Consider the following 20,989-nt stretch of genomic DNA (forward strand, 5'->3'; position numbering starts at 1 on the left):
AAATATTGCATGGCTACCGTTTGTGTTTTTGTATCTAAGAAATGTGTGTAGAAATGTTTTGCCCCCGGTATCATCCAGAAATCTCCGCCATGCTGCTTCAATGAGCAATTATGTTTAACGACCAAATTTCTGCCCAATTAAAAAATACCACAATTCGTCCAAATAGCCAAGAGTAAGCGTTGCATAGGTTGGGCCATGTTCCTAAAGCAACGACTGCGAGTTTTACAACATCTGGCCGTTGCTGGTTTACTTCACAATTCCCCAGCTTATAGCTACATTATCTGCAGACACGTCAACAGTAGCATCCAATCAGAGATTGTGACATAGCGAACACCACGGAAACCTTGACATTGGACGAAATTTGACCTTTGAAACTCGATTATCACAGGTAGACATTTTAGCTTGAAAGCGCGAGACTTGGTATTCGCGACGACCAAGGAATCTGATTGGATCACAAGCTGGGCTTATACCCAATCAAACTTAGTGCCGGAATATGCAGAGTGTTACGTGAAGGGCTAGATAAGATGTACGTAGTTAAAGCGAGATCAAGCCTTCTATTGAAGATGATGTTGGGCCGACTTTGGAGGCCATAGCTACTCCTTTAATTTCATCATGAAATTGCCCAGCAAAATAAAACATATTATTTGACAGAATAATTTTAAGTGATTCTACAACAAATGACTTTGGAACTCTTAATGGGCATTCTGTATCCAGCTTATCTACCCAGTAATCTACAGCCTTTACTCCAAGATCCTGTTCTAATGATTCAAGCATGGTTAAATTGACAATAAATCCACTCTTAATACGTAACAGGAAGTGTTTATCTCGTAATGACCAACCACCTGTATCATATGTCAAACAAAATATCTTAAAATGGTCAGAAGCTTCTGATAAAAATATATCTGATTACAAAGCAAAAGTAAGTCAAAGTTTAAAGACAATCAATGTACCATGCGAAGCTTTGTATTGTAAAAATTATTACTGTACAGATCATGATGACATAGCAAACGCAAAGCCCCCCACCCCACCCACCCAAAAGCAATTCCTGGTTGGAATGACCATGTTAGATCGTCTATCCTGGTTGGAATGACCATGTTAGATCGTCTAGGGAAACTGCTATCTTATGGCATACCTTATGGAAAGATAATGGTCGACGGCTACCTGTGAAGCCCCCTGATCCAGCATGCCAATAGCTATGTTCATGTTTTCTTGTGTAAGACATGGCATTGTTCCGAAGTGATGAATGTTGATCTTTTGATCTGTATTTAAAGGACCAGAGTGTGGGGAATGCACGTGCAAAACGTGTGACATGGGACAAGTGAAAAAAAAAGACAAGAGTTGCGTTTGCAGGAACAAAGTTCATTACCGAGAACTCATATTGGGTTCAACCCCAGAACTCCACTAAAAGAGACTCACCACAAGTTTCACCTATGTTCCATAAGATAGGGAAGCCCAAGAAGATGATTACCGAAATATTTCACGAATTATTCATTGCATTTTTAGTGGCTTTGAGTATATTTCGATTGAACAGATGCCTGGAAGTGACATGTAGAAATTGTGACCCTAATATATTGTAATACTTTTAGTAGAATTTTCGCTCGAGAAATAAAATATTCGCATAATATGTGATATGTAATTAAAATACTTAAATCAACTTAGTCTGTAATTGACAGTTGACACATAAAAAAGAGCTATTTATCGAAAACATATGTCACTCATTTACCACCAGAATTACACGTGAGTGGAATTATTCTAATTGCATCATTTGGTTTAAAGTAACCAATCATATCGTTAATTGCACAGGTTCAGGGCCATGAACAGGCTTTCTGTGGTTGATCTGCAGGAGTCTTATAAAATAAATCATAGTAAAGTTGTAAGTCAGACTTGCATTAGATTCCAGAGATCGAGGGTACATCTGAGTTCCTAAACAGCCGAGAGGCTGGATAGGGTGGAGAAGTGGTTTTAGCTATATAGTATTGTAATTTGTGCTATGCTTGTATACCTGTATTCAGTTATATGCTATATAAAATGTAGAAGCGAACTATGCATTATTATTCCTGGTATGACAAACGTCTTAAGAAACTGGAAGAAGTAAATACAATACGTGAAGCAGAAGTAAAGACAGCTAGAGACAAATTCTAGACGATCACAAGGCTACAGAAATATGTAGTAAGAAAAGATGCATGGGTTGTATGTAGGATGTGGCGACCGGTTTCCCATAGACGCTCTCCACGTCAGACAGAAGACTCATGGTGCTACAATATGTTTCAAGTAAAGGTAATGTGATTTAATACGTATACTTCTTTGCTTTATCTAGTAGAAGGAACTATATTTATGACCAGGGGAGTCGGTATACAACAAATTTTAAGTTATCCATGATTTCAAACCCCAGTGTGTATACGATTGCTTGTCAGTAGGGCCTATGTCAGATGATGAATCTATAGTAAAAGATTATCCCAGAGTAGATTTATTTTCAGTGTTGTCCCAGAGTAGATTTATTTTCAGTGTTGATTGTGTTGTAAGGTGGGGGGAGACTTTGGGTGAGTTTCTAAGATAGAGAGGGATAGAAGAAACATCTAATTTGCGCTGGTCTTTTTTAGAAAGTCTCTAGTTCTCGGATGATGCGAAAAACCGCGGAGTGGAGTAGCTGTATTCGAAAACAGAACACGGGTAGTAATATTGCTGCCAAATGTATGCAAAATTCCACCAGTATGATTCACCGTTGACGTAAACAGAATCAAAGTAGGTGGGTTGGTAACATGTTGTGTTAATTTCACAAAATACATGTAAAATTTCATGTTAAATTCAGTTTGATATTTTCTAATAATCAATAAGTTTATGATGCAATATTTATTTCATCTGTTTATTTAAAATACCCCCTTTTCTTACATTTCTGAGCTGGGTATTATGTCCTATACATGAGTCTTGTTTGTATATACAATCATTGAATTGGCCTTAGTCATCATTAAACCCCTGAATTCTACTAATCCAATCCACTACTCTGGTAACTCTTGTTAGAACGTATCACCCCTTAAAGTAACAATCAAACAACCCAGAACCAAACGATCTACGATTAAATAAAAACAACCATCAACAAGGACTGGTATTCTCCTTACAAAGGGTACCTACCAAGTGTAGCGCTATCCGACTTCACATTTTTGTTTTTGGCCTGGTCGTCTAGGGGTTGGTTGGCTTTGCATTGGCTACTGAGTAAAAAGAAAAACGATAGTCTTATTGCTAAATATTTTTATGTCACATCAGTTACACAGTAGTCTACATTACAATATTTAAAATTAACATCTCTTTCTCTCGACCCCACTCCTATAAAAGTCTAACCAGCATGGCTAGACTCAGGAAACCACTATATCGTGAAATGGTCGTCTAAAGAACTCACCTCTTCTAGAATCTACATGGTTTCTTACTATTCTAGCCCCCAGTCCCTACTTTATATGTGCCTATTCTTTTGTCTGTGTTATTTACGTAAACAACTAATAACAACTTAATTCCAAAATATGGAATGGACATTCACCCCACCATAAATATCGACAGGGATTGTTACCTAATTTGGCCAACAAATATGATATATGTTTTATAACAAAGAAACATGTAAATGACCAATATGTTCATTAATCTATAGCTCAGCTAATGTATCAAAATAACCAACATATACTTTCTCTATTTCTTGCATATGAATTTAGAATCAATAATATGAAAGATAATAATATTATTTCAGCCGTCATATTTCTCCATTCCTTATCGATGAATTTGAAAACATGGAGACGACAAATAAAACTTAAGTATTTATCAAATTATAAATCCTGTTCTCGAGTGCACTTATATTTGCCTAATGTAATTTCGCATAAATTACCAAATAGTATTACACAATTTTATATTAATTCTGTTCACTAATGGACGAGGAGACGCTCTAGATTTAGACACCTCGGAGTGGCACTAGTGTACAAAGTTTACTGTAAACCTGATCAAGGAAATTACTGGTGACAGAATAAATGTCAATAGGGTGCGTGGTATACGGTTAGCGTATTGGTCTTGAGTATGCAAACCTGTGAAGCTGTGTATGTATCTATTACCAAAAATGTTTCCTCTAACCAATATTGAAAAAACTATGAACTTGTGCATTGGTTCATATATTTTACAATATGGTCTTATCATACATGTAAAGGGATGATTCAACATTTTATATCAGACACCAAGGGCCTAAAAATCCCCAACAATGGTTAATGCTATAATAGCCCTTTTTGTCAAAATTGTGGTGAAACTATAATTACACTGATATTTACAATCTTACCCGTCCTCATTATTATCTATTTATCTTATAAATTAATTAGTTCTAAGGTTAGGGTCGTGAAAGAACGGAACCTATCGAGAGTCAACGTTCCGCAACCTCCCGGTCATGATTTTGATATTGGTTCAAGTGTTCCGCAACCATCCGTTCGGGAATTAGCTGTTATGGGCATATGGTTTGTTGCCTGGCAACAATTAGTGTAGTTAGAAATATCTCACGTGGATTCATTTAATAATAAATTTTACATGTGTTTAAATTGATTTTGTTTATTTGAACATGTTTATAGAGAAAGGCAACACCAGATGTGTGAATTATATGATCAACTAGCAGCGATATAATCATTGTATAATGTTTATTATATTATGTCCACATTTGCATGTGGTAGTATATAGTCGTTCAAATTTTGTTTGTGGACACTCTACAGGTCACATTTTTGTCCGCTAGAAATATAGGTTGATATCCGAAAGATATATTCTGCAAAAACACATTTCTAAATCAAACAAAAATTTAAAAAACTCAAAGCTTTGACTGTGATGGTACGACGATCTAAAGGTCACATTTTTTTTATCCAATTTTGATGAAACTTCAAAGTATGTTTATAACCCTCAGACCGTGGTTGGTTCCTGTCAATATTCGCACATATCGACGAAAAGCCTCGAGGCCTGGCTCCTGGTTGTACGAAAAATCGTGTCTTTAACTTGTGGATTCTCTAGAGGTCAGAATTTGATGAAATTTAAAATCGTTGTTTATATGCCAGGAATGTTGATTCCATTCGCATATCGGACAGTAGCACCCTGGATTATTGACCCTGATTGTTCGGAAAATCACCTTATTGGCTCGTGGTCTATCTAGAAGTTAAAATGATTAATCGACTAAAAAACTTCCTGGCTTATGGCCGCAGATTGTTCGACCAAATCACATTATTACTCAGTGGTCTATCTAGAAGGCAAAAGTTTTATCCGTTTTTAAAAACAAAAACGTTTAAATATTTGAGAGAGAACGAGAGAGAGAGAGAGAAATGGGATTTAACGTCCACTCGACAAAAACTAGGTCATTTCGGGACTAACATTTGGTTTAATTTTATTTTTAATAATTCGCTTGCGCGTAGGGGTCTTTAGCAGTGGAAGGAAACCGGAGGACCTGGAGAAAACCCGCGACGTTGGACAGGACACCCTACTCCTTGTCACGTACAACCGGGGATTCGAAATCACGCCAGTTGACTCAATGGCAGACTTTATGATACAGCGCGCGCACGTTAACCATTCAGTCATCCAACCCCCCGTTTAATTATTTAAGTGTTCCACCTTAAGGACTAATTCGTGAATGTCGGACCGAAATGACCCCTCCCTGTACACAAATAAGAGTAAAAGTATGTATTACCAAGGCTGTGGACCCTCTATAGGTCACATTTGTCATCCAGGTTTGATGAAACTTAATATGTATATTTATATCCCAATTCCCAAACGTCTTGGTTCCTGTTGATATTGACCATGTCGAACCGTAATGGCCCCCTGATTGTACGAAAAATCTTGCTCTCTATCCATCTCTCGCATGGCTACCGTTTGTGTTTTTGTATCTAAGAAATATGTGTAGAAATGTTTTGCCCCCGGTATCATCCAGAAATCTCCGTCATGCTGCTTCAATGACCAATTGTGTTTCACGACCAATTTAAAAATACCACAATTCGTCAAAATAGCCAAGAGTAAGCGTTGCATATATTAGGCTGACTTTGGAGGCTATATATAGCTACTGCTTTCATTTCATCATAAAATTGCCCAGCAAAATAAAAAATATTATTTGACAGAATAATTCTTAAGTGCTTCTACAACAAATGACTTTGGAACTCTTAATGGGCATTCTGTATCCAGCTTATCTATCCAGTAATCTACAGTCTTTAATCCAAGATCTTTTTCGATGTTACTGTATAAATCCAAACTGACTAAAATGTTGTTAGCGCCTACAGATTCTGGTAGTTTCCACACAAAATCTATACCATCTCGTAAAAAGCTTTTCACGAATGTACGAAAAGGTTTCAGGATAATATCTACAATGTTGCTCAATCTTTGTGTACCACTATTAGCCCCCCCCCCCACCTACAGGTGTAAACATTAAATCTGCCGGATCTATAATGGTTATGATAGCTTTGTTTTCCGTAGATACAGCTTTCTGAATAAATTTACATGTATGAACTTTGGGCAGAAAAATGCAGACTGTGGATCATAATTTGTAAGGTAACTTGTTTCTTTTGACGTTAATGTTTGCAGTCGTGAAATTCATTACCTTTTCTTAAATAACCAACATGTTTATGGCGTTTAACGTCCACTCGACACAAACTAGGCCATTTCGGGACTAACATATGGATTAATTTTATTTCAATAATTCGCTTGCGCGTAGGGGTCTTTAGCAGTTGGAGGAAACCGGAAGACCCGGAGAAAACCCACGAGGTTAAAAAGGCGACCCTACTCCTTATCACGTACAACCGGGGATTCGAAACCACGCCAGTTGACTCAATAACAGGCTTTATGACACAGCGCGCAAAATGCTAGACATTCGGCCATCCAACACCCTGTATCAAAATAACCCACATATTGCAATCAATAATTGGTAAAGGTCACAATATTATTACAGTCATAAAATTGTCACACCCTTGCCAAAATGGATACATGCATGCGCGATAATTCAAAATTATGTCAAATTATTTTGGGAAATTGTTTTAAAGTAGCTAAGTCTCTATCTCAATATCATCCAAATTCTTACACATTGAAAACACGAATTATTTGTTAATTTCAATCAATGTTGATGTTGTGATCTTACTGGGAAAAGATGAGCTTCTGATATCCAATACTTAAGACAAAATACACATTTTACCATAATGCGTTTCAGTGCCATTTGTAACAAGGGACAAGAAAGAAGGAGGCTAGACGTATTCCACAAGTCTGCCAAACGGTGACATCATATTCTTATCTGGAGAACATATAGACTTGAATAACCAGACGCTAGAGATTGCAATTAGATTGAGACATCTGGCGTATTTCACAAAAACACAACTGATTTGAAATTAAATTCGAAACGGAATGTAAATCAGTTTATATACATTCAGATTACATTAGTATATGCGTTGCGACCCGTTTGTGTCAATTTCGAGGTCCCAATTACATGTATTAGCGATTTAGCTCCTTTAACCACTATTGGTGCAAACAGCGCACGTTCAAAATTAAATGTTGGTTTATAACCATCCAGGAGACTGGAAACTGGCTGTGAATCTTGATCAGAAACTGACATTCCAACCAATATCAGTCCAGATATTGCTCTGTGGTCACCAGTGAAGAAGAAGTTTGTAGCCATTGATCTGACGGTTCCATGGGAAGAAAGCTGCACAGAAGCCAACAAGAGAAGGAACGCGAAAAATGACCCATTGTGGAGTGAGTGTAGAGGGAAAGCATGGCAGACCTTTAGAGGCATTTCCACACAGTCTGTATGGAAAATGTTCTCTGCAGTAGGAGTGACAGGAAGAAGTAGACGAATGGCCCAAACAGCACAAAAATCATCATGCTGATCTATGTTCCGCATCCCTTTATTAACTTGCTGTTCCATCCTTTGGATGTTTGTCTTATCTCCCAGCGTTTCGTCAAACTATTTGCCTAGGTACCTGTTTGAATTCTCAATGATGGATGGAATGTTTTCATTCTGGATCAAAGGACTGTACTGCCGTGACACTTCTCCTTTCCTTATGATAAGAGATCTTAACTTCTTGGGTTTAACGTCCATTCCTGCCCCCTGAGGTTAACATTGTTTCTGAATTGTAGCATTACATCTTCGCGTGTAATGAGATGTTTTCGGCCGTCAAAACTACCAACAAATATCTTTCCCATCATAGGTCCAACAGTTTTTGATAAACTTATGTGTAGAATAAAGCACGAGGACTTTATCTTGCTTATAAACCGTCTATGTTTACATGTACGTAAAATGAGAAAATCCCAGAATTCCAGTATGAAAAACCTTATAACATGTTTTCTTATAGAAAATAAAAACCTACCCTGGAAGAATAACCCGTTACAGGTGCAGAGAAAAACTTTCAGAAGAATAACCCCAAATTTCCCGGGAATATATCCAAAGCGGCCAATGACTTTCAGTCCACAAGTAATTCCGGGCATAGAATATACCCCAAAAATCAAAGAGATTTACCGTTTGTTTATAACTTTAAAGAGATCGCGTTTTTTGTACAATGCTGAGTTGGTTTTAGTTAGTGCTTCATTTATATATAATTTATATTGTGCTTAATATTTTACTCTTTCGGGTTCTTTTTATTTGCATGTACTGAAACCCTATCACGATAACTAACAACGCGTACTGTGATATCTCTGTGAAACTAGCCCTGTTTGTCACCAACTCTGTGGGTACGCCCAATATATGACTTGTCAAGCTTGATAACACCATCAGGAAAAACATAACCGTTTTATAAAGACAGAATAATATCATCCATATTCAGCTAACTCGTTGATATCTTCAGGCACGTACGTCGGGAATATGTTATTCAAAATATATGGTTTTATTATTGACTTTTATATTTGAATTGTATCATAATCGCTGACGTTAAATATTATATATATTGCTATCCCCTGTTTTTGCGAAGGTCCGTTTGAACGAGATCGAATCTCGTTAATTCTCTCGTTTGAACGAATTAATTATCTAAGCGACATGCAGAACTTTAGATCCTAATACGTAATATGATTTAAGACCCAATTTCTTTAGTTTATGTTGGGTTGCCGTCAGTATAGAGGGAACTACATTTATGAACCGGGGAGTCGGTATAGAATAAATTGGAAGTTATCCATGTTTTAAAACCCACATGAATATGATTGCTTGTCAGTAGGGCTTACATATTAGGGATTACTGTAAATGTTGTCACATGAACTTCTAGTAAAAGATTATCCCAGAGTAGATTTATTTTCAGTGTTGATTGTGTTGTGACTGTGGGTGAGTTTCTAAGATAGAGGAGGATATAAAAAACAAATAATTTGCGCGGGTCCTCAAATGATACGAAAAACCGCGGAGTGCAGTAGTTGTATGCAAAACAGAACACGAATAGTAATAATGCCCATCCATTATTTCACATTAACTATAACGTTATACAACTTGTTGATGACGGCCAACATAAACGGTACATTCCACGATTCGAACAGCTTGTGTTTTGTCAAACACGACCTCAGGCTAAAACTGCACACTTTCGAAAGAGTCAACATTTTCCCATTGCCCTAATGACAATAGTGTGCCCTCTGTTCCTACTGCACATTCCTTGTTTCAACCGAATCCAGAGATACTAAAAACCAATCGCGCTCAATGACTGTACATGCATCATCTATCAATCCTCATTGTTTTGAAACGGAATTTTACGCCCTATCCTACAATAAAGATGGATCATAGATTCGAGCTCAGGGTTAGCCGAAATAGTACCACAGGATTTTCCGTTGTGGTTTCCTCTTGTTATTAACGTAGGACAGAGAACCTGGCAATGTATGACGTCCAGTCATTCGGATGGGACAGGTTATCGAGGCCCCTGTTGGCGTGCATGTAGAAGAGCCCTTTGGAATTAGAAGGCACACTACATGGCGTATGTCAATCTCCGTTACATCCCATTTGTGGAGGAAAGTAGGCTCTTCGTTTAACCACAGAAAGGACAGAAAACAGAGATTTACAAAATCAAATTCTGAAATAATAATTGAAATTGTGTATGGAAAATTTCACCAGTATGATTCAACGTTGACGTAAACAGAATCAAAGTACGTGGGTTGGTAACATATTGTTGTTTTAATTTAACAAAATACAAGTAAATACATGTAAAATTGCATGTTAAATTTAGTTTGATATTTTCAAATAATCAATAAGTTTATGATGCAATATTTATTTCATCTGTTTAACATTTAAAATATCTTCCTTTCCTCACATTTCTCAGCTGAGTATTATGTCCTATACATGAATCTTGTTGGTCAACATGAATGTTGATCTTTTGATCTGTATTTAAAGGACCAGAGTGTGGGGAATACACGTGCAAAACGTGTGACATGGGACAAGTGAAAAAAAACCCCAAGAGTTGCGTTTGCAGGAACAAAGTTCATTACCGAGAACTCATATTGGGTTCAACCCCAGAACTCCACTAAAAGAGACTCACCACAAGTTTCACCTATGTGCCATAAGATAGGGAAGCCCAAGAAGATGATTACCGAAATATTTCACGAATTATTCATTGCATTTTTAATGGCTTTGAGTATATTTCGATTGAACAGATGCTTGGAAGTGACATGTAGAAATTGTGACCCTAATATATGTTTCAAGTAAAGGTAATGTGATTTAATACGTATACTTCTTTGCTTTATCTAGTAGAAGGAACTATATTTATGACCAGGGGAGTCGGTATACAATAAATTTTAAGTTATCCATGATTTCAAACCCCAGTGTGTATACGATTGCTTGTCAGTAGGGCCTATGTCAGATGATGAATCTATAGTAAAAGATTATCCCAGAGTAGATTTATTTTCAGTGTTGATTGTGTTGTAAGGTGGGGAGAGACTTTGGGTGAGTTTCTAAGATAGAGAGGGATAGAAGAAACAACTAATTTGCGCTGGTCTTTTTTAGAAAGTCTCTAGTTCTCGGATGATGCGAAAAACCGCGGAGTGGAGTAGCTGTATTCGAAAACAGAACACGGGTAGTAATATTGCTGCCAAATGTATGGAAAATTCCACCAGTATGATTCACCGTTGACGTAAACAGAATCAAAGTAGGTGGGTTGGTAACATATTGTTGTGTTAATTTCACAAAATACATGTAAAATTTCATGTTAAATTCAGTTTGATATTTTCTAATAATCAATAAGTTTATGATGCAATATTTATTTCATCTGTTTATTTAAAATACCCCCTTTTCTTACATTTCTGAGCTGGGTATTATGTCCTATACATGAGTCTTGTTGGTATATACAATCATTGAATTGGCCTTAGTCATCATTAAACCTCTGAATTCTACTAATCCAATCCACTACTCTGGTAACTCTTGTTAGAACGTATCACCCCTTAAAGTAACAATCAAACAACCCAGAACCAAATGATCTACGAGTAAATAAAAACAATCATCAACAGGGATTGGTATTCCTTACAAAGGGTACCTACCAACTTTCATATTGATTCTGTTCACTAATGGGGAGAGAGTGAAATGGGGTTTAGCGTCCACTCGACACAAACTAGGTCATTTCGGGACTAACATATGGTTCAATTTTATTTCCATAATTCGCTTGCGCATGGGGTTCTTTAGCAGTGGGAGGAAACCGGAGGACCTGAAGAAAACCCACGAAGTTGGACAGGCGACCCTACACCTTGTCACGTATAACCGGGGATTCGAAACCACGCCAGTTGACTCAATGACAGACTTTATGGTACAGCACGCACGTGCTAACCATTCAGCCATCCAACCCCCCTATTCACTTATGGACGAGGAGACGCTCTAGATTTAGACACCGGGGAGTGGCACTAGTGTACAAAGTTTACTGTAAACCTGACCTAGAAAGTTACTGGTGACAGAATAAATGACAATAGGGTTCATGGTATACGGTTAGCGTATTGGTCTTGAATATACTAACCGCTAAAAACGTTCCCATGGCAATTTCCGAATTGTATTTACATTTTACTAAATTCATTTCATTTATGGCAAGGTTTGGGTGCATTTGTGGTGGACTTTTCAACACAAGGGTTCCACAAGATATTGTACTTCTGAAAATAAATACATTCCACAAGATTTTCATAGTGTTTTGGGTCTGTGGTGTTTTTTTTACCATAGTAGTTCCACAGGATATTGGACTTGGAAAAAATAGCTAAATAAATAAAACTGAATCTGATGGTTATGAAAATATTAATCCGGCTGTGAAATCTATTCTAGAAGACATCCGTGGAAATTGAGGTCGGATTGAGCTTTGACCAACAGTGAAATACGGACATACTCTTGTCATTGTCTGTCACACACACAAATACAATTTGTATACCAGTATGATTGATTGATTTATTTGGCACATTAAACTATAATTTGGGAGCCCTTTTAACATTGGATCCCTGTCGAAGCCCGATCAGCACCCTACTTAATCTCGATAAATTTTAGCCCACGTAGTTTTCTCCAAACATTGTGCCACAACCTGACACTTTTTAGTCCAGTGCAATATTCATGAACTTACTAAGAGACCATAATCAACTCTCTATGCCATCGTCTAGATTTTCATTAGGTTTAAATACGTTTCACGGTTGTTGATTTACCGTAAAAATGGATAATTGACATTTTGTTTATTATCGTAAGAACGGTAACCAATGACAACACAGACTATCCTGGTCTTCTAACGACGATAGTTCGGCTCAGAGTAAAGTAATTCTTAACTATTATAGCGAGAATTGTTAGCTCTTCGTCTAATATTACATAATTGTATCTTCAATGACAACACAGACTATCAGGGTCTTCTAAAGACGATAGTTCATGAAATATTATATAATTGTATCTTCAATGACATTCAGTAAATCCGTGATTGGTGCGCACGTAAAAGACCCCTTGACACTTGAAATTCAATATAAGAATAGGCCGTAATACCAATCTACGGGCGAAGTTTCCCTCACAGCATGCCTGTCTTCATTAACGCATTCAATGCAGGACGATAAACCCCAATTCATTTCATTCATATTTATTTATTATAATTTTAAAATCACTTGCTGTTGTATATTATATGTATTATCCTTTACTTGATAATGGTGGGATGGTGCTAAACGAGAGAGAGAGAGAGAGAGAGAGAGAGATTTCTCGGGATTGCCATATGCTTTAATTTTATTTCAATAATTCAATTGAGGGTAAGATCTTTAGCTGTGAGGGGAAACTCGACACAGAGAAAGCCCACGAGGTTAGACAGGCGTCCCTACTCGAAACCAGTCAATGAAAGACCGTGTGATCCAGCGTGCGCTCGTTAAACAATTCGGCCACCAAACCCACTTGACGCTCACAGACGGTATCAACTGATACCAAATCTGACAATTCCTTTATCAATAAATATAAAAAACATCATGCTCATATTTATTACATGAAAAGGGTCCTAATTCACCAACAAAAACCTAATAAAAACCTAAACCACATGGAAAATGGGGACCCTTTATTTTTTATTTTCAGTTTTCACGCTCAGTAGAAATAAATCCACGTTATAGCCACAAATACAAACAATACACGTCATTGACGAATCATGGTTACCATGCGTCGTAATCAATAATAATATTTAACACCTCCCTATGTAAGTATTGAGTATGGATGAATCGTGATTACCATGCGTTGTGAAAGTATTGATTATGGACGAATAATGATGATGGTGCGTCGTAATCAATAGTCATCAATATAAGATATTCCTCTCCACCAATAGTAATACTTGGCTCCTCCCAGTGGACGTGGTAGCCAGCTATCTTTCTCTTCCCAATCGATGACTGGTACAACTCTCTTGTGTTTAAAAGGACGCGTAAGGAGAACACTCACCAGGAGCGTTTAATTTCAAGTTACAATATGTATACTTCTTTAATTCTGGTGTATCTTGCGGTGGCTCTTACTTTTTCAAGTTGTACGGCACACAGAGGAAGATGGTGGAACTCGCCGAGACGACCTGAAATTGGCCTAAGAAGTTTACATTGTGATAAAGTTGAAAAATTTGATCTTTGTCGCTGCTGTCCAGGTAGTTATTTTTATTTTCCACTTCATGATATTCAATTCAACTTTATAATTTCCAATAAACTCTAAATCAACTTTAGCTACTGAAATGGATGCTCGGTAGTTGACCTATGATCGACCATATCATTCTTCTTATGGTTGAACGAGAGCAGGTCGGGATAAAATAATTTAAAGTAAATTGTCAAGGCCCAGTACTGAATCATAATTCCTATTTTCTCCTACTGGTAAAGCCAATCTACGTGGAAGCGAATAACAGAAGTTAAATTGAACCATGTGTTAGTCCCTAGATGACCGTTGTTTGTATGAAGGGGACGTTAAACCCCATTACTCTGTTCTGTTTATGTCATATATTTGTAAAATCCTGTGTTCATAAGTTAACCCGTGGTTAACGAAGTTCGGTCGCCTGTCCATCCAACCTCGTCCTCGGGTTTCCTCCCACTACTAAAGACCCACTATGCACAAGCGAATTACTTAAGTAAAATTGAACCTTATGTTAGTCCCAAAATGACACAGTTTGGAAATGGGAAACTGTTAATACCAGTAATACTGATAACGAGTAAGCCCTATAATTAAAGCGTCTTGCACTGTTATCATGTCTGACACAATTCTCCATTAAATAGATGGGATTTAAAGACGTGTAAACGCCACTGAAGCGGATTTTTTTTTCATCAAAATCGTTTTATATTTAAAGACTATCTGTGTGCGATATAGAATCCCATGTAAACATGTTTTATCTGCTATATCACCCCGTGTAAACATGTTTTAGAACTATAGAATCATGTTTTAGCTGCTATATCACCCCTTGTAAACATGTTTAGCTGCTATATCACCCCGTGTAAACATGTTTTAGAACTATAGAATCATGTTTTAGCTGCTATATCGCCCCTTGTAAACATGTTTAGCTGCTATATCACCCCGTGTAAACATGTTTTGTGTGCTATAGAGTCCCTCCCTTAAAATGAATCTCGCATATGAATACCAGCCCACAAATGCAGGGGCGTTTTAAGGTTTATCATGGCAGAGTATATACTATTTTGAGGAGGGGGGGGGGCTCTGTCCCCGGCAAGAGGAGGTCGAGAAATTTTGCAAAATAGAAAATATTTTGGTGCATTCTGACATATCCTCCAGGCCCCTCGAGGCCGGTTTAATCTGAGGGCCGGGCCTAATTCGATACTCGTCTGAAGCCTGATTGCGACACAAATCACCGGGAGCTCAATCAAATAATAATTAATGGAATATGGTGGATTTCAAATAATATTTGAAGAAAGCTTATTAGTAGGTTTTCAGAAAAGGTGATTTCTTGATTGATGATTTTCATGCCAATGCAATGACTGCATTCTCATTCAGTAGTGAACTCGACAGTAACAGTGTATAGAAAACGATTGACTCGGACTCGGGGGCCCTTTCCCTTGGCCAGGGGGGCCCTTTTGTCAGACGTTGGGCCCTTTTGTCTGCCTTTAGGGCCCTCCCTAACTAGGATAAATTTTCATTTTTCTCATCGATTTTAGCATTTTTGTCCCGTTTTATGTTTTCAACTTCTTGGGTTTTTTCGCGAGGAGGCTGGCGCCTCCAGCACCTCAGCTATAAAACGCTTTTGCACAAATGGTTCAATTCCGTTCAATATTTAAACAGACGCATTGAACATCTATGCTACTTGGTGAACCAAATTGATGGGTCAGTTTTACATCCGGGCCCGTAGATTATCTAGCTTTGTTGTTTTGATTTTGTTTTCTTAGTTAAATGTTAAATAATCAGTCTATGTACACATTGCCGTGGATTACGCTGTGATATTCTCCTCATAATGTCAATTATACATAGTTACTGTAATGTGTAAATATTACTGTGTTTTTCAGTAGATCCATGCGATAGCGTGGAATGTTTGAACGGGGGGAACTGTGTAGGTGGTATTTGCGAATGCGTATCTGGTTACAGTGGACCAACGTGCAACAGTAAGTATTGTTGTGATTATTGTCTTAGAGCCAACACTACTTTATCTGCTAGTAAATCATATGGTTTATGTCTAAATAATATTACTGTGTTTTTCAGTAGATCCATGTGATAGCGTGGAGTGTTTGAATGGTGGACAATGTGTAGGTGAAGGTTTTTGTAATTGTACCTTTGGTTTTGGTGGAACTACTTGTAACAGTAAGTATCTGTTATGATTTTGGTCTTTATAATAAACACGTCACCTACCAGTGAATCACATGATCAGACGAGACTAGACCTCACCTATTGTCCATAGTGCAATGATCTCTTATCAGATGGCCTTATCGCCTTAAATCATACTGAATATATAACATTTCTAATATATTACCAATATTATAATCATTTTACAGTAAGAGTATGTAACTTGACCAATATTATAATTATTTTACAGTAAGAGTATGTAACTTGACCAATATTATAATTATTTTACAGTAAAAGTATGTAACTTGACCAATATTATAATTATTTTACAGTGAGAGTATGTAACGTGACAGAGTGTACAGAAAGAAATGATGGACAATGTATAATATTAAGATGTGAGACCAATGGTAAGATATCGAGTTTTTTATCAGCTACATTTATAACAAATCCAGTTATTTATTATTCACATACGACTCAAATAACTATTATGTTGTTATTTACTGATAAAATTAAAGTTAAAATCCACTCTGGGTAGTAATCTACAAAATATTCCATAGATTGTTTATCATATTTCATGCAATTATTTCAAAATGGCTAAAAAGGTAAATCTTAAATAATTTGACATTTGTCTCATCTGTAATATGGTTATATTTTTCAGCCACAAATTGTGCAGGTATAGCCTGTAATACAACTAACGACGAAGTTTGTATTGATGATACGTGTGTAGACAGAAGTAAGTATAACATGTTATCTGTTCGTTGATTAAAATTGTATTATCGTACCTCAGAATTTATTTCTAACGAATATACAAACAGTTATATGTCATTAGACTATTACCCGTAACTTTATAAACAGTTCATAAGATGATCAATTTCCATAAAATTAATGAAAACATTGTCAAAACCTCATAAAATCTTAAAATCTTGGGAGCTGTTCGACTTACTGATTCCACAAGATTTACAAACTGTTGATATTTTAACTACGACTTAATAAATTGCATAACAATTTCACGAAACAGTCTGAAAACAGAGGATACAGATAGCACCAACACAATCCGTGACTTCCTGTATGACACGGTCAGCAACCAACAAATGATTTACCGACATGTCATAATACGTTAATATGGCGTTCAATTTATATTATATACATGTTTTATATTTCAGGTAACAATTGTGCTACTACTATAGATGGCATACTTAACTTCTGTGCCTTTATTGGTATGTTGTTTGTTTTACTAACTTACAATATTACATAATTAGACAATATTTAATTGAGCTATATTCATGTTGGTATGTTAGGAGTTAATATACACTGATTATTTAATATCTATATGTAACAACTCAAACTATACACAGCTATATTCATCTTTAATCATCGGCGAGAGCATTCTGTGTATCCCCAATGATATCGTTCCGTTCTACTCCATAAACCTCTGGATCCATATACGGGATTATCTGCACTTGATCGTAGCTTGATTCTACGAACCACTCAAGAAACGGTTTACATACCAGTTGTAGCATCATTATATAATTTTACAATTTATTTGGCATGTTAGGAATTATATAATCAAATGAATGATGATGATATACATTGATTGTTTATTTCTCTATATTCATGTTTAAGTCTGGGTGAAAGAAACCATAAATAAATCAGAATCAGAAATGCATTGTAGTAGCACCCATCACTCTAATTTATCAATTGTTTCAGGTGAACCATGTGGGGAAGGTACATTCTGTGATAAGAGTACAACTTGTGTAAATGACACGTGCAGGTGTAAGTATAACATAGATATAACGCATCTTGTCAATCTGATGAAAGAGGAACACCTGGTAACACTATCCTATGTTGACTGATTTGACATATCTTGTAATTTGTCAGCCTGATTATGTTACAATTTTATCTAATGAAAGAGAATCTTAAACACCATATTCTATATTGTAAATTATCTTTATTATAGCTGTAGGTGCCTGTAATGCGCAGAATGATGATACAAATTGCGCCTCCATCACTTTTGGCTCTTGTTCAGGTGGAGTTTGTCTCGGTAAATATGATCTATATTATAGACAGTAGATCATTTACATCCACCCGATGTATTTATATATATTTATACCAACTCGAGTTATTTATTTATTAATTTTATAAATACTATGACAAGAAATCTGTAAATCTAACTAATTTATATTGGCTTATTATGAATACTACTGTCAGGGATATGATCACCATCCTGATAGCCTGGACAGTCTCCAGCTATAGAAGTGTTGAACATTCAGAGCCAACATTCAGATATATCAGATATTATCTGTCTGTTGAAACTATAGAATAAATAACTAACTAACACACTAAAGTCAATGATAAATATTATAGAATAGAACTGTTTTTTAATCTAAATATTGTACAATCTACAGGGGATTGGTCGGTCGAGTCATCTAACGCACGTTTATAGAATATAAGGCCTGTTATCCATACAAGTAGTTAATGAGCATAACCCCCTGGTTGAAATAAAGCGTTCTGTGTTAGAAATGAAATGAAATGAAATGGGGTTTAACGTCATATTGTTCTGCTCCTAACCTGGGCTAATGAGGACGCGCATACGCCATACATTGTGCTATGAGGAAAATTTTGCCCGGGCAGCGGCGCTACGGCCTACTCCTATATCCAATTCCAACTGCCAAGGGATCTTTTACGTGTACGCCAATGTGTACATGGGACCTCGGTTTTTCGTCCCATCCGAACGACTAGACAGCTGTCCTTGTCAGACCCTCTGTCCTGCACTACGCCGGAAAATCTGGATGAACTTTCTCGGCCAAACCTCCAGGCTAGCGAGCCAGCGTCTTATCCACTTAGCCACGTGATCCGATAGGACCTAATCATTGATGTTGACAGGTTGTTATCTGGACTATATCTATGTAGAGATAGTTTATTCTCCCGTGTGTAATAATATATTACTTATATTTATAGAACCATGTAGTGACGAGAGTGAGTGTAATGGTGGGCCATGTATTGGTGGATTCTGTGCAGGTAAATATTTACTATTTTATTTATAAACACCTATCAATATGACCTGTTTTGTATAACCATCACTATGACTCAATGTGTATATATAAACATTTTTAATGATACATTAGTTAAGAGCTAAATCTGTCTGTTGCAAGTCTTTCTTTAGGCTTCCGATGTTATTAGACCTATATTTACATGGCAAGATCAAAATCAACCCTGTAGACCCTCGGATGGCTTGGATACAGCTTGGATTTAAACAGTCGTACATTTAATAATTAAATCAATAAATGGCTGACCAAGCTAACATTAATCGTTAAACACTGACGTCACTCCTACAAAAGAGGGTACCGTAGCCATTGAGAATGTTACTTGATAATTGAGAATAGTTGGGTGGTGTTATCGTCTGTCAATCAAACTATCGGCAATTCATTAGTGTTATATATCATTATTTGCTTGATAACGATATCTGTATGTGTATCGAAACGTAGGATGTTAATAAATTCAGAAGTAGTATACCCATATAAGTGTCTTTAATTTGTGAAATCTACTTCTATATGTCTGATAAGGACAATATAGAGTTTATACAAAAAAATACAGTTCATGTAAATATAGAAATTAACTAATGTATCTTTATTTAAATAAGACAGAAGACTCGAGTACTTGATACGAATTTGTGTTTTTAATTTCGAATAGTTTAAAAAATATTGAGTTACAGCTCCATTAATATAGGGTAGACACAGTGGCTCAGTAATTAAGACGATAGAATGCTGACCTGGAGGTCTCCTGTAAGATCTCTCTGTTGACCGAATAACTTCATCTGGTTTTTCCCACGTGGTTTCTCCTTGTCAGTGATGCAAGGCGGGGACCCTAGCAACGGACAACATATAGTCGTTCATATCCCAATCTCATGTCATGTCCTTTAATACTGGAGAATATGTCTAGAATATTTCCTATTAAGTCACGCAAATTTACTAAACACATTTGTATGAGTATCTCCTATAAAAGCCCATTTCATGTCATGTCACGTCACAAGTTTATATTGGATATTATCAAGTTTGGTCAAAATGACGTAATAACATGTCATGTGATGCTATTTGTCAGTAAACTCGTATATAAACTCTCAGAGATTATTCGACCTTGAACCAAGATGGCCCCGTCAAACACCTGTATCAATCCATTAAAATAATTTATTTACATGTTCACCTGTAAAACTAACTTACTGCTTTTTCCACGAATCTCATTTTCTTATAAAATTTCATTTTCTGACCCGACCTTTCGATGGAACGAGTTTCGCTATGGTTGCTTGTATTATATAAATAATTTATTATATTTCAGTCGTTTACTGTGGAGAATCATATTGTTTCTTGAGAGCAAGCGACTAATATATAAAATTCAATAAACTAAATTGTAATATTTAAAACCTATTATAAGATTTAACATAATAAAGTATATTGTTATATTTAACTACTTCTTTAAAATAATTAAATGCTATTTTGTTCTTTCTTTATTAATTGTATTCATCTAAACCAAGAAATACAATAAATTCATCTGTACTTCTTCATAAAAACCAGATAAACCAACAAGTACAAGATATTAAAATGTAACCAAGATTATTGTCTATTTGTTGTTTATTTTGTTTACCTCACGTTGCAATATTGGGGGGGGGGAGGGGCAGAATTTGAGATGCCCGAACAAATTTCGGGTAACGAACGGTGGCTCTGGTCGCCTACGAGAAGAGAAGGAGCGTGGCTTACCGTATACCCCCCCCCCACCCACCCACCACATAATTTTGGGAAATCTGACAGCCCTCAAATGTTTTTGGAGACATGTGAA

General features: G+C 36.5%; 1 long non-coding RNA gene across 1 annotated transcript in view; it reads left to right on the top strand.

Moving 5' to 3' along the window:
• The window catches only part of LOC126825339 (uncharacterized), a 34,496-nt gene extending 13,727 nt beyond the window's left edge, over nucleotides 1–20,769 (top strand). The window contains exons 2-11 of the long non-coding RNA XR_007681903.1: nucleotides 13,490–14,036; nucleotides 15,886–15,981; nucleotides 16,079–16,177; nucleotides 16,492–16,566; nucleotides 16,818–16,892; nucleotides 17,323–17,376; nucleotides 17,867–17,932; nucleotides 18,117–18,200; nucleotides 19,118–19,177; nucleotides 20,492–20,769. This is a non-coding gene — a long non-coding RNA (uncharacterized LOC126825339). The remainder of the gene's footprint in view (nucleotides 1–13,489; nucleotides 14,037–15,885; nucleotides 15,982–16,078; nucleotides 16,178–16,491; nucleotides 16,567–16,817; nucleotides 16,893–17,322; nucleotides 17,377–17,866; nucleotides 17,933–18,116; nucleotides 18,201–19,117; nucleotides 19,178–20,491) is intronic.
• Nucleotides 20,770–20,989: the final 220 nt, after the last annotated feature.

Source organism: Patella vulgata, chromosome 6 (assembly GCF_932274485.2).
Source record: "Patella vulgata chromosome 6, xgPatVulg1.2, whole genome shotgun sequence".
Lineage (NCBI taxonomy): Eukaryota > Metazoa > Mollusca > Gastropoda > Patellidae > Patella > Patella vulgata.